Source organism: Bos grunniens, chromosome 1, assembly GCF_055505025.1.
Source record: "Bos grunniens cultivar Pamir isolate PY7600 chromosome 1, Bosgru_T2T1.0, whole genome shotgun sequence".
NCBI classification, from domain to species: Eukaryota; Metazoa; Chordata; class Mammalia; order Artiodactyla; family Bovidae; genus Bos; species Bos grunniens.
Window position 1 is genome coordinate 8,835,777 of NC_141165.1, and position 15,505 is coordinate 8,851,281.

A 15,505-nucleotide genomic window follows, 5' to 3' on the forward strand; every position below is an offset into this window, starting at 1 on the left:
CATGGACATCACCAGATGAGTTTGATGAGTTCATCAATACCGAAGTCAGATTGATTATATTCTTTGCAGCCAAAGATGGAGAAGCTCTATACAGTCAGCAGAAACAAGACTGGGAGCTGACTGTGGCTCAGATCATGAACTCCTTATTGCCAAATTCAGACTTAAATTGAAGAAAGTAGGGAAAACCACTAGACCATTCAGGTATGACCTAAATCAAATCCCTTATGATTATACAGTGGAAGTGATAAATAGGTTTAAGGGACTAGGTCTGATAGACAGAGTGCCTGATGAACTATGGATGGAGGTTCGTGACATTGTATAGGAGACAGGGATCAAGACCATCCCCATGGAAAAGAAATGCAAAAAAGCAAAATGGCTGTCTGGGGAGGCCTTACAAATAGCTGTGAAAAGAAGAGAAATGAAAAGCAAAGGAGAAAAGGAAAGATATAAACATCTGAATCCAGAGTTCCAAAGAATAGCAAGGAGACATAAGAAAGCCATCCTCAGTGATCAATGCAAAGAAATAGAGGAAAACAACAGAATGGGAAAGACTAAAGACCGCTTCAAGAAAATGAGAGATACCAAGGGAACATTTCATGCAAAGATGGGCTCGATAAAGGACAGAAATGGTATGGACCTAACAGAAGCAGAAGATATTAAGAAGAGGTGGCAAGCATACACAGAAGAACTGTACAAAAAAAGATCTTCACGACCCAGATAATCACGATGGTGTGATCACTCACCTAGAGCCAGACATCCTGGAATGTGAAGTCAAGTGGGCCTTAGAAAGTATTACCATGAACAAAGCTAGTGGAGGTGATGGAATTCCAGTTGAGCTATTTCTAATCCTGAAAGATGATGCTGTGAAAGTGCTGCACTCAATATGCCAGCAAATTTGGAAAACGCAGCAGTGGCCACGGGACGGGAAAAGATCAGTTTTCATTCCAATCCCAAAGAAAGGCAATGCCAAAGAATGCTCAAACTACCATACAATTGCACTCATCTCACACGCTAGTAAAGTAATGCTCAAAATTCTCCAAGCCAGGCTTCAGCAATATGTGAACCGTGAACTTCCTGATGTTCAAGCTGGTTTTAGAAAAGGCAGAGGAACCAGAAATCAAATTGCCAACATCTGCTGGATCATGGAAAAAGCAAGAGAGTTCCGGAAAAACATCCATTTCTGCTTTATTGACGATGCCAAAGCCTTTGACTGTGTGGATCACAGTAAACTGTGGAAAATTCTGAAAAAGATGGGAATACCAGACCACCTGACCTGCCTCTTGAGAAACCTGTATGCAGGTCAGGAAGCAACAGTTAGAACTGGACATGGAACAACAGACTGGTTCCAAATAGGAAAAAGAGTATGTCAAGGTTGTATATTGTCACCCTGCTTATTTAACTTCTATGCAGAGTACATCATGAGAAACGCTGGGCTGGAAGAAGCACAAGCTGGAATCAAGATTGCTGGGAGAAATATCAATAACCTCAGATATGTAGATGACACCACCCTTATGGCAGAAAGTGAAGAGGAACTAAAAAGCCTCTTGATAAAAGTGAAAGAGGAGAGTGAAAAAGTTGGTTTAAAGCTCAACATTCAGAAAATGAAGATCATGGCATCGGGTCCATCACTTCATGGGAAATAGATGGGGAAACAGTGGAAACAGTGTCAGACTTTATTTTTGGGGGCTCCAAAATCACTGCAGATGGTGACTGCAGCCATGAAATTAAAAGACGCTTACTCCTTGGAAGGAAAATTATGACCAACCTGGATAGCATATTGAAGAGCAGTGACATTACTTTGCCAACAAAGGTCCATCTAGTCAAAGCTATGGTTTTTCCAGTGATCATGTATGGATGTGAGAGTTGGACTATCAAGAAAGCTGAGCGCCAAAGAATTGATGCTTTTGAACTGTGGTGTTGGAGAAGACTCTTGAGAGTCCCTTGGACTGCAAGGAGATCCAGCCAGTCCATTCTGAAGGAGATCAGTCCTTGGTGTTCATTGGAAGGACTGATGTTAAAGCTGAAACTCCAATACTTTGGCCACCTTATGCAGTTGACTCATTGGAAAAGACTCTGATGCTGGGAGGGATTGGGGGCAGGAGGAGAAGGGGATGACAGAGGATGAGATGGCTGGATGGCATCACTGACTCGATGGACGTGAGTTTAAGTGAACTCTGGGAGTTGGTGATGGACAGGGAGGCCTGGCGTGCTATGATTCATGGGGTCGCAAAGAGTTGGACACGACTGAGCGACTGAACTGAACTGAAGAGCTAAAGCCGGCTTCCCAGGTGGCACTAGTGGTAAAGAGTCCAACTGCCAGTTCAGGAGATGCAGGAGACATGGGTTTGATCCCTGGGTTGGGCAGATCCACTGGAAAAGGAAATGACAACCCACTCCAGTATTCTTGCCTGGGGAAATCCTATGGACAGAGGAGCCTAGTGGGCTACAGTCCATGGGGCCTCAAAGAGTTGGACATGACTGAGCACACAAGAGCACACACACAGGACCTAAAGGAATTTTTAAAATTATCTCTTGCCAATACTTGGCCTTCAAGAACACTGTCTTGCTGGAGACATAACCTGTATTAGCTGTCAGAAGCCAAAACCTGGTCCTTCCTGCTACTTCTCCATGTCCTGCCTCCTCAGGAATCCAGAAAGGCAACTGTCTGTACTCACCATTTCCCAACTCAGCTGGGACATTTAGAGGACCCCACCTGTCCATGGAGGTGACCCTGAAGGTCACTCAGGCTGTCTTCTCAATCCTTCAGCCCAGAAGAGTCTCTCTCTCTCTTTCAGTGAAAGGAAAACAAATCAAAATGGAAAAAAAGAAAAACTAGATCAATATATTATTTCAAAGTCCATTCTGCCCTACTCCTGGACTTATGCTCCTAACTTAGAGGCCAAGAATTTGGTCACGTTGTTGTGGCTGTTGTTTAGTCAGTAAGTCATGTTCAACTCTTTTGTGACCCCATTGATTGTAGCCTGCCATGTTTCTCTGTCCATGGGGATTCTCCAGGCAAGAATACAGGAGCAGGTTGCCATTTCCTTCTCCAGAGGATCTTCCCAACCCAGAGATCAAGCCTGTGTCTCTTGCTTGGCAGGCCGATTCTTTGCCACTGAGTCACCCGGGAAGCCCTTTGACCATGTTCTTGGTCCTAATATGCCCCATCTGTCCCAGCCTATCCAGCTCCCAGCCATAAAGGGGCTGCCTGAGTTTCCATAATAGTTCATCACAAACTAGGAAGCTTAAAACAACAGAATGTTATCCTCTCCCAGTTCTAGAAGCCAGAAGCCCCAAATCAAGGTGTCAGCAGGGCGGTCCTCCCCGAAGGCTCTGAGGGCTGTAGAGGAGAATCCATTCAGCCTCTTTCAGCCTCTGCTGGCTCCTGGCATCCCTCGGCTTCCCTTGGCTTTTAGGTGCATCATCCCAACCGCTCTGTCTTCATATGGTTTTCTCTTCTGTGTGTCTCTTCTCTTCCTGTGAGGACAACAGCCATTCAATTTAGGGTTCGCTCCCATCTAGTATCAGTTCAGTTCAGTTGCTCAGTCGTGTCTGACTCTTTGCAACCCCATGAAGCGCAGCACATCAGACCTCCCTACCCATCACCAACTCCCAGAGTTTACCCAAACTCATGTCCATTGAGTCAGTGATGCCATCCAACCATCTCATCCTCTGTCGTCCCCTTCTCCTCCCACCCTCAATGTTTCCCAGCATCAGGGTCTTTTCAAGTGAGTCAGCTCTTCTCATCAGGTGGCCAAAGTATTGGAATTTCAGCTTCAACATCAGTCCTTCCAATGAACACCCAGGACTGATCTCCTTTAGGACCAATCTAGTCTTTACCAGTCTAGTCTTAGCAATCTAGTATGACCTTCACTAATTAAATCTACAAAGACAGTTTCCCAATAAGGTCATGTCTGAGGTTCTTAGGGCTTCCCTGATGGCTCAGTTGGTAAAAAATTTTGCAAGAGACCACATGCAATGCAGGAGACCAGGGTTCCATCCTTGGGTCGGGAAGATCCCCTGGAGAAGGAAATGGCAACCCACTCCAGTATTGTTGCCTGGGAAACCCCAAGGACAGAGCAGCCTGGCGGGCTACAGCCCACGGGGTCACAAAAGAGTTGGACACGACTGAGTGGCTAAACCACCACTACCTGAGGTTCCCAGTAGATGTGAGTTTGGGGCTGCTAGGTTAATGTTTCCTAATATTGTTCTTTTTAAAAATAATTGTGTATTTAGCTGTGTCAGGTCGTTAGCTGAGGCAGGCAGGATCTTTCACTGTGGTGTGCAGGCTTCTCTCTAGTTGTGGTGCGTGGGCTCAGCAGTTGTGGGCTTGCTTCTCAAATTGCAGTGCTCAGACTTAGTTGCCCCCAAATATATGGGATCTTAGCTCCCCAACCAGGAATTGAACCTGTGTCCCCTGCATTGCAAGGCAGATTCTCAACCACTGGACCACCAGGTAAGTCCCCCTAATATCGTTCTGACTCCTGTGATAAAGGAGTTCCAAGCCCAGAACGAGAGCCTGGGAAGAGAGTGGTGCCTTCTCCTCCTCACTTGTCCTCCCAAACATGCCATATTTACTTGAACCCAATATATGTTTTCATAACAGCCTGACACGTCCCTTCAGAAGTCAGAGCTCCTGTAAATACTGGCCTTTCGCACTTGCTCTGGGTTCACCTTCCCCTCCTTCTGAAACAGCCCTCCTCCTCCCCCTGGTCTTTTATAACCATTTGCTTATTTGTTTATATCCCTTCTCTTTCCAAAAAGGATTTCAGGCAGATGGTTTTTATTACTGGGCTAAATGAACACAGCAAGATCTTGTAGCAAACACAGTCTCCTCTGCAAAAATAAATTTCCATGAAACCAACATGAAAAATCCCCCAAGCGCTTGGAAAAAAAAAAAAAAAAAAAACGTGTTAAGTTGACCTTGGGCTCCCTTTCTTTATTTTCCTGGTCTCGCTGTAACAGTACCTTCTCCGCTGCTCTGCCTTCGCAAGCTTCGAGTGCACGGTCCTGGGTTCTGGTGATCCTCTATACGCGAGAGGCCTCCGGCTGCGAAGGGAGATTCTGGATCATGGAACACTGTGGAGAGCAGGGGAAGTGATTTGTTTCAGAGCATAAGCCTTAGAGAGGAGACCGTGAGGGGGGACCCTGGTTCACAGACCAGAATGTGCCCTGGGGTCCCCACATGGCCCTGTCAATTTGCTGGAGTCAAGGCTCGGGGAAGCCACTGCCCAGTGTTTGGGACTGAACGTGGTGAAGGGCATTCGGCATTCAGCCTCCTCATTTCACCTGATGGAAGGAAGCTCTTTCTCTGGTTCAAAGTTGTTCTCCTTTTTACCTTATTTTTGATATTTTAAGTATTTATTTTTGGCTGTGCTGGGTGTTCGTTGCTGCACAGGCTTTTCCCTAGTTGCGGTGAGGGGGGCTACTCTTCCTTGCAGTGAGCAGGCTTCTCGTTGCAGTGGCCTCTCTCGTGGTGGGGCATGGGCTCTAGGGCGTGCAGACATGCGAGCTCCAATAGTTGTGATTCAAGGCTCAGTAGTCGTGGCCCTCAGGTTCAAGAGCACAGGCTCAATTGTTGTGGTGCATGGGCTTAGTTGCTTGGAGGCATGTGGGATCTTTCCAGACCAGGGATTGAACCCGTGTCTCCCGCATTGGCAGGCGGATTTATTTTTTAAGCCCTGAACCACCAGGGAAGTCCTCATTTTTACCTTATTTACAGAGGGTTGGAAATATTCAGCTTTGCTGCTGCCAAGATTGGCTTTAAGAAAAAGTGTGGGTCTCTGTGTGTGAATGTGCGTGCTGCTGTGCTCAGTTATGCCTGACTCTTTGTGACCCCATGGACTATAGCCCACAAGGCTCCTCTGTCCATGGGGATTCTCCAGGCAAGAATACTGCAGTGGGTTGCCATGCCCTTCTCCAGGGGATCTTCCCAACCCAGGGATTGAACCCAGGGCTCCCACACTGCAGGTGGATTCTTTACCATCTGAGCCACCAGGGAAGCCCTTGAAGCCCACTGTGTGTCCATGGGTCCATTGTGTGTGCACAGGTGTGCATGTGTATAAACAAGAGAGGATGGGGCAGGAAGCAGAGGTGGAGGGCAGTGTGAACAAGCATCTTCCCAGATTATCAGAGTCAATATTCAGGTTCCTCTCCCTTTTGAAAAGGCCCTGTTAGTATCTAAACACATCTCAGGAGCCTCTGACTCTCATCCATGTGCTGCCTGGGTAAATTCATGGCAACTGAGGTATTTTTGAAGGTGTTTCAAGCAAGACCCTGTCCAAGTCATCCTGGTCCGTTAGCTGTAATGGATGTAAGTTAGCCTCCAGGGTGGAGGAAAGACCTTTCACAAAACTGTGCTGAGACCCACGCTTGTTCACTCAGTGAATCTCAGCCGTGGACTTGGGGCTTGCTTCCAGAGCACCACCTAGAACCCAGCTGCTCATAACCACTGGCTTTTCTAATAGCCAGAAGGAGGGTTGGCAACACTGGGCTGGCAGCTTGTGCAGGAGAGAACTCCGGGCTTAGATCAGGAGCTCGGCTCTTTCTCTGGTTGTCTGTGAGGGCGGGACCAGATGCCTGGCGATGATAGCAGCTGCCTCTTAGAGGTGTCTGTGTGATTCAGTAACAGTCTGTGCGAGAGCACTTAGTAAATTACAAGGCACGAAGCACCCCGAGGTGAGACACCTGGCGTCACGGGATTGTCTGAGGCAAGGGGTAGCAATTAGGAGGAGTCCAGGGAGGCCGGGTCGGCAGGTGGATGACCTGGCAGCCTTCTCTAGCCCCACCTGATGCTACCCGCCCGCAGAGGCCTGCATTTGGCTTCACGGCTGCACACCTCCTCCTCCTGCAATGCCAGGCCTGCCCACTCAGGCAGAGTGGTATAACCACGATGAGCCCATGAGAAAGGAAGCATTTGCTGCAGAAAATGCTCATGACCTTAAATCCCCTGAGAAGGAGTGGTTCTTCCTGCCAGGTGGCCAGGATCTGGATTTGGCATTAGTTTGTCAGAAGTAGCTAGAAGAGGGATGCTTCTGAATCCAACTTGACTCTCACTACTTTGGTGGTGGTTTAGTTGCTAAGTCGTGTCCAACTCTGGCAACCCTATGGACTGTAGCCCACCAGGTTCCTCTGTCCATGGAATTCTCCAGGCAAGATTACTAGAGTGCGTTGCCATTTCCTTCTCCAGGGGATCTTCCCAACCCAGGGATCAAACCCAGGTCTCCTGCATTGCAGGTAGATTCTTTACTGTGCTACTCAGACCTTATAAGTTAGCTGAATCATATAACAGTGACCTGTTGTGACTGGATTATTTCACTTAGCATAATGTCTTCAAGGTTCATCCACGTGGTAGCATATATCAGAATTTCATTCCTTTTTAAGGCTAAGAAATATTCCATCATTTGGCTAGTCCACTCTTTGCTTATCCATTTACCCGCCTATGAGCATCCGGGTTATTGTGAATAGCCACCTCTTGGCTATTGTGAATAGTGAGCATTGCTGTTGTTGTTCAGTTGCTAGGTTGTGTGCAACTCTTTGCACTCATAGACTGCAGCATGACAGGATTCATTGTCCTTCACTGTCTCCCAGAGCTTGCTCAAATTCATATCCATTGAGTTCATGATGCTATCTAACCATCTCATCATCTGTCATCTCCTTTTCCTCCTGCCCTCAATCTTTCCGAGCATCAGTCTATTCCAATGAGTCAGCTCTTCTCATCAGGTGGCCAAAGTATTGGAGCTTCAGCATCAGTCCTTCCAATGAATATTCAGGGTTGATTTCCTTTAGGATTGACTGGTTTGATCTCCTTGCTGTCTAAGGGACTCTCAAGAGTCTTCTCCAGCACAGTTCAAAAGCATCAATTCTTTGGCACTCGGCCTTCTTTATTGTCCAGCTCTCACTTCTGTATAGGACCACCAGGAAAACCATAGGTTTGATTACACAGACTTTTGTGCAGATTCCTGCTGAGAACCCACGTTCCATTCTTTTGACCTCTTTATAGTTTAAGACATAATTTTTTGGTTGTCACTTATCAGATAATCCCTGGCTTCTCAGCTGGAAAGTTACTGGTATCTATCTCATCCAAAAGGTTAAATCTTCCTGTGTCCAGAGTACACGAGAGCGATTAGCAAACACTGGATTGTGTTGAAATGTCTGTTGCTGACACTGTGGTCCACTCAGGTATGCAGCTGGGCTGGTCCCGGCTTTCTCACCCCACCTAAGCCAAAGGCAGGTGGGAAAGGAGTTTCTTCCCCCAAGATGGGCCTGCCGTGGATAACGACATCATCAGTGCTGGGATCCCAAAGGTCCCAGCCCCCAAACCAGCACTTAGCCTGTGGGTGCCCACCACAGCCCTCTCCACAAAGGGGTAACAGAACCTCTCCTTCAGTGATCCCTGTGCTGGACAAGGTGCCATCCATCATCCCATTCAACCGCATCCTCACCAACCGTGAGGTCAGGTTCTTTCAACCAAAGATGGGGACTCCCTTTCCAAGACTGACCTGTGCTCTCCAGTTACCTGTAAGCAGAGAAGAATCCCCCTGTCCTTCACCGTGTGACCCCTTAGAAGGCCTCAGAAGAGGGAGCTGCCTTGAGCTTTGCTTTCTGGGCCTCACTGGACACAGCCTCTGCAACCCCAGATAGAGGGTCAGGAACAGTCCAAGGCCCAGCCAGGCAGTTCCTCCGCAAACAGGTTGATGGTTTGAAAGAAAGTGACGGCTCTGTGCCCGCAGTCTATGAGAGGCAAAGCTGGCCAGGAACTGAGCTCCGCCCACAGGCCACCTGAACCCAGCAGAGATGGGGGCAGAGCTGAGTCAAAAACAAATCCACCTGTCAGTGCAGATGGCTCGGTGATGCTGAGCTGAGCAGGGGTTCGAGGGGAGCTTGCCGCTTCCAGCTAACTTTGGACATGTCACACACACCCTTGTCCCTTGGTATCTGCAGGTAGCTGCGCCAGCCTCCCCTGAGCCAAAATGGAGGATGCTCAAGTCCTTTGTATAAAATGGCATAGTATTTGCATATATAACCTATGCACATCCTCCCATACACGTTAAAGCATCTCAAGTTCCTTATAATACCAAGTATAATATAAATAGCTGACAGTTGAGTCAGCTCAGTTCAGTTGCTCAGTCTTGTCTGACTCTTTGCGACCCCACAGACTGCAGCACGCCAGGCTTCCCTGTCCATCACCAACTCCCGGAGTTTGCTCAAACTCATGTCCATTGAGTCGGTGAGGCCATCCAACCATTTCATCCTCTGTCATCCCCTTCTCCTCCTGCCTTCAATCTTTCCCAGCATCAGGGTCTTTTTCAATGAGTCAGTTCTTTGCATCAGGTGGCCAAAGTATTGGAGTTTCAGCTTCAGCCCCAGTCCTTCCAATGAATATTCAGGACTGATTTCCTTTATGATGGACTGGTGAGATCTCCTTGCAGTCCAAGGGACTCTCAAGAGTCTTCTCCAACACCACAGTTCAAAAGCATCAATTCTTTGGCACTCTGCTTTCTTTATAGTCCAACTCTCACATCCATACATGACTACTGGAAAAACCATAGCTTTGACTGGATGGATCTTTGTTGGCAAACTAATGTCTCTGCTTTTTAATATGCTGTCTAGGTTGGTCTTAACTTTTCTTCCAAGGAGTAAGCGTCTTTTAATTTCATGGCTGCAGTCACCATCTGCAGTGATTTTGGAGCCCAAGAAATTAAAGTCTGTCACTGTTTCCATTGTTTCCCCATCTATTTGTCATGAAGTGATGGCACCGGATGCCATGATCTTCATGTTTTGAATGTTGAGTTTTAAGCCAACTTTTCCACTCTCCTCTTTCACTTTCATCAAGAGGCTCTTTACTTCTTCTTCACTTTCTGCCATAAGTGTGATGTCATCTGTTTATCTGAGGTTATTGATTCCAGCAATCTTGATTCCATCTTGTGCTTCATCCAGACTGGCATTTCACATGATGTACTCTGCATGTGAGTTACATAAGCAGAATGACAATATACAACCTTGACGTATTCCTTTCCCAATTTGGAAATTGTTCCAGTCCATTGTTCCATGTCCAGTTCCAACTATTGCTTCTTGACCTGAATACAGATTTCTTAGGAAGCAGGTCAGGTGGTCTGCTATTCCCATCTCTTGAAGAATTTTCCACAGTTTTTTTGTGATCCACACAGTCAAAGGCTTTGGCATAGTCAATAAAGCAGAAGTAGATATGTTTTTCTGGAACTCTCTTGCTTTTTTGATGATCCAACAGATGTTGGCAATTTGATCTCTGGTTCCCCTGCCTTTTCTAAAACCAGCTTGAACACTTGGAAGTTCACAGTTCACATACTGTTGAAACTTGGCTTGGAGAATTGTGAGCATTACTTTGCTAGCTGTGAGATGAGTGCAATTGTGCAGCAGTTTGAACATTCTTTGTCATTGCCTTTCTTTGGGATTGGAATGAAAACTGACCTTTTCCAGTCCTGTGGCCACTGCTGAGTTTTCCAAATTTGCTGGCATATTGAGTGCAGCACTTTATCAGTATCATCCTTTTGGATTTGAAATAGCTGAACTGGAATTCCATCACCTCCATTAGCTTTGGTTGTAATGATGCTTCCTAAGGACCACTTGACTTTGCATTACAGGATATCTGGCTCTAGGTGAGTGATCACACCATTGTGGTTATCTGGGTCATGAAGATCTTTTTTGTATAGTTCTTCTGTGTATTCTTGCCACCTCTTCTTAATATCTTTTGCTTCTGTTAGGTCCATACCATTTCTGTTCTTTATTGTGCCCATCTTTGCAAGAAATGTTCCCTTGGTATCTCTCATTTTCTTGAAGAGATCTCTAGTCTTTCCCATTCTACTGTTTTCCTCTATTGCTTTGCATTGATCACTGAGGAAGGCTTTCTTATCTCTCCTTGCTATTCTTTGGAACTCTGCATTCAGATGGTATATCTTTCCTTCTCTCCTTTACCTTTAGTGTTTCTTCTTTTCTCAGCTATTTGTAAGGCCTCCCCAGACAGCCATTTTGCCTTTTTGCATTTCTTTTTCTTGGGGATGGTCTTGATCCCTGCCTCTGATACAATGTCAAGAACTTCCATCTGTAGTTCTTCAGGTACTCTGTCTATCAGATCTAATCTGTTGAATCACTTCTACTGTATAATCATAAGGGATTTGATTTAGGTCACACTTGAATGATCTAGTGGTTTTCCCTACTTTCTTCAATTTAAGTCTGAATTTTGCAATACAGAGTTCATGACCTGAGCCACAGTCAGCTTCCAGTCTTGTTTTTTCTCATTGTATAGAGCTTCTCCATCTTTGGTGGCAAAGAATACCCCACATCCAAGGGCAAAGGAAAAACTCCAGCAAGATGGTTGGAGGGGCAAAATTGCATTTAGAATCAAACCCCATACCTGCCAGAGATGCTCGGAGGGCTCAAACAAAATCTTGTGTGCACCACGAGACCCCACAGAGACTGAGCCAGACCTGCCTTTGAGGGTTTGAGTGTCTCCTGTGAAGGTACAGGTCAACAGTGGTCTGCCACATGGGCAGAGGCTCTGGGTGCAGCAGATCTGGGTATGGCATAAGCCCTCTTGGTGAAGGTCACCATTAACCCCACCATAGAGCCACCAGAACTTACACAGGACTGGGGAAACAGACTCTTGGAGGGCACAAACAAAATCTTGTGTGCACCAGGACCCCGGAGAAAGGAGCAGTGACCCCATGGGAGACTGACCCAGACTTGCCTGTGAGTGTTCAGGAGTCTCTGGTGGAGCTGTATGTCAGCGGTGGCCTGCTGCAGGGTAGGGGCACTGAGTGCAGCAGTGCATGCATGGGACCTTTTGAAGGAGGTCGCCTTTATCTTAATTAACTCCACCATAGTTTGGTCTCAGCTCAAACAACAGGGAGGGAACACAGCCCTGTCCATCAACAGAAAATTGGACTAAAGATTTACTGAGCATGGCCTCACCCATGAGAACAAGACCCAGTTTCCCCCACTGTCAGTCTTTCCCACCAGGAAGCTTCAATAAGCCTTTTATCCTTATCCATCAGAGGGCAGACAGAATGAAAGCCACAATCACAGGAAACTAATCAAACTGATCACATGGACCACAGCCTTGTCTAACTCAATGAATGTATGAGCCATCCCATTTAGGGCCACCCAAGATGGACGGGTCATGGTGAAGAGTTCTGACAAAATGTGGTCCACTGGAGAAGGGAATGGCAAACCACTTCAGTATTCTTACCTTGAGAACCCCATGAACAGTATGAAAAGGCAAAACGATATGACACTGAAAGATGAACTCCCCAGGTTGGTAAGTGCCGAATATGCTACTAGAGAAGAGTGGAGAAATAACTCCAGAAAGAATGAAGAGACAGAGCCAAAGCAAAAACAACACCCAGTTGTGGATGTAACTGGTGATGGAAGTAAAGTCCGATGCTGTAAAGAACAATATTGCAGAGGAACCTGGAATGTTAGGTCCATGAATCAAGGTCAATTAGAAGTGGTCAAATAGGAGATGGCAAGAGTGAACGTTGACATTTTAGGAATCAGTGAACTAAAATGGACTGGAATGGGTGAATTTAACTCAGATAACCATTATATCTACTACTGTGGGCAGGAATCCCTTAGAAGAAATGGAGTAGGCATTACAATCAACAAAAGAGTCTGAAATGCAGTACTTGGACGCAATCTCAAAAACGAATAATCTCTGTTCGTTTCCAAGGCAAACCATTCAATATCACAGTAATCCAAGTCTATGCCCCAACCAGTAATGTTGAAGAAGCTGAAGTTGAACAGTTCTATGAAGACCTACAAGACCTTCTAGAACTAACACCAAAAAAAAAAAAAAAAAAAAGATGTCCTTTTCATTATAGGGGACTGGAATGCAAAGTAGGAAGTCAAGAGATACCTGGAGTAACAGGCAAATTTGGCCTTGGAGTACAAAATGAAACAGGGCAAAGGTTAACAGAGTTTTGCCAAGAGAATGCACTGGTCATAGCAAACACCCTCTTCCAACAACACAAATATCTGACAGCACATGGCAAATTCAAGTTTTGCATTTTGGAACTTCCTAGAAAATTTTTTTCACATATTTTTGACTCATGGTTGATTGAATCTGTGAATGCCAAACCCACAGATACCAAGTGCTGACTATATCGTGATATGAGCCCAGATGCTGAGGTCAATCTGCCTGTATTCAAATCCTGCCTACACCTATTAATGTGACCTTGAACAGGTTATTTAACTTCTCAGAGCCTCCATTTTCTCATCCATTAAATTGGCGGAAGGGCTAATACTATACTCAAGCATCAGGCTGTTTTTAGGATAAAATTATTAAATATATGTGATGTGCTTAAAACAATAACTAACCCACAATGAGTTCAGTATCATTGTTATTATTAATACCAGGAATTCGCTGAAAGTCAGAGCTCTGCACAGTTAACATGAAACCACTCAGAAAGGATTCCATGGAAGTCTTGTGTGTCTGGCAGGATTTACTGCCAATAAATTGATCAAGGTCAAGTTTTACAGTGGCTTCTGTCCCAGCAAGATAGCTGAGTCCACTCCAAGGGGACCCAAAGTACTATAGTAACTGAAAATCATAACATTCTTTTTACTTACCCATTTATTCTACAAACTTCTACCAACTTCCTAATGTATGTTAGCCCCTAGCCTGGCTCTATGAGGAAGCATAAAATAAATCAAGCTTCAACGACCAGTCTAGATAGAATAAAGATTATCTATTCATCCACCAATGGGCTTCCCTGATGGCTCAGTGATAAAGAATCTGCCTGCCAGTGCAGGAGACAGGGGTTCAGTCCCTGGGTCAGGAAGATCTCCTGGAGAAGGAAATGGCAACCCTCTCCAATATTCTTGTCTGGGAAATCCTGTGAACAGAGGAGTCTGGCGGGATACAGTTCACGGGATCACAAAGAGTCAGACATGACTTAGTAGCTAAACAACAACAGTATTCATCACTCAACTACCCATTCATCATCTATCTGTCCATCCATTCATCCATCATCCATCCATTTATTCCAAAATATCTACTGGCTTCAATCATATCTGTAAAGACAGGTTGCCCTAACTCAATGGAATGACTGCCTATACATGCGTGCTCAGTCAGGTCTGACTCTTTGAGACCCCATGGACGGTAGCCCACCAGGCTCCTCTGTCCATGGGATTCTCTGGGCAAGAATACTGTAGTGGGTTGCCATGTCCTCCTCCAGGGGATCTCCCTGAGCCAGGGGTTGAACCCGCATCAGTCTCTGGGATCTCCTGAATTAGCAAGCAGATTCTTTATCACTGTGCCACCTGGGAAGCCCTAATGGAGTGATTGGAGGTGTTAAAAAAAAAAATGCTCACCACCTTCCTTTCCCAAATCCTCCTGTACACCCTGATTGGTGTTTGAAATTTCACTACTAAATCTTTATCCATTAGACTTAAAAATACCTTCCGGGAGGAACAATATGTTAAACCGTTATTAGTCATTTACACCTTAGAGTTTAAAAAAGATCTAAGGGCAGATCTGGATGGCAGTGGGGAGGAGTGATGATGAGGATCCTGGGTGGGAGAGGAGGGCTGGAGCCCCACACCTAGTTCAGTTCAATTCAGTTGCTAGTCGTGTCCAACTCTTTGTGACCCTGTGGACTGCAGCACGCCAGGCCTCCCTGTCCGTCACCAACTCCTGGAGTTTACTCAAACTCATGTCCATCGAGTCAATGATGCCATCCAACCATCTCATCCCCTGTCATCCCTTTCTCCTCCCGCCTTCAATCTTTCCCAGCATCAGGGTCTTTTCAAATGAGTCACCTCTTTGCATCAGGTGGCCAAAGTATTGGAGTTTCAGCTACATCAGTCCTTCCAATGAATATTCAGGACTGATTTCCTTTAGGATGGACTGGTGAGATCTCCTTGGAGTCCAAGGGATTCTCAAGAGTCTTCTCCAACACCACATTTCAAAAACATCAATTCTTTGGTGCTCAGCTTTCTTTATAGTCCAACTCTCACATCCATACATGACTACTGGAAAAAGCATAGCCTTAACTAGACGGACCTTTGTTGGCAAAGTAATGTCTCTGCTTTTTAATATGCTGTCTAGGTTGGTTATAACTTTCCTTCCAAGGAGTAAGCGTCTTTTAATTTCATGGCTGCAGTCACCATCTGCAGTGATTTTGGAGCCCCAAATATAAAGTCTGTCACTGTTTCCACTGTTTCCCCATCTAGCTTTCCAAGCCTAGCTTCCTTGCCTAATGGTCACTGGTGCAGCTGCTTCGTGTACCAGTGACCCCCATAGTCTGAGGATGAAGCGGCAGTGTCTGTCTTCCCATCAAACTCACACATGCTGTAATTCAAGAAATATTCAACAAATGAAAAATGGATCGATACTTTTACACTTGGATTGAGTCACAGAGAGTCCCTCTGACTTTGCCCTCGGAGAAGTCAGAGGGCAAAGGCCCTTTTGTCCACCAGCAACCACAGACCAGGGCTGCAGGCCTGGGAGCTTTCACTCTTCAGCCCA

At 45.9% G+C, this 15,505-nt stretch overlaps 1 long non-coding RNA gene across 1 annotated transcript; it reads right to left on the bottom strand.

The window, feature by feature from the left end:
- Positions 1-720: 720 nt before the first annotated feature.
- On the bottom strand, positions 721-8,813 carry LOC147378924 (uncharacterized). The gene is made up of 3 exons (XR_015167573.1): positions 8,519-8,813; positions 4,969-5,079; positions 721-3,477 (listed from the first exon to the last, which is right to left on the bottom strand). It is a non-coding gene; the product is annotated as an uncharacterized LOC147378924 (long non-coding RNA).
- Positions 8,814-15,505: the final 6,692 nt, after the last annotated feature.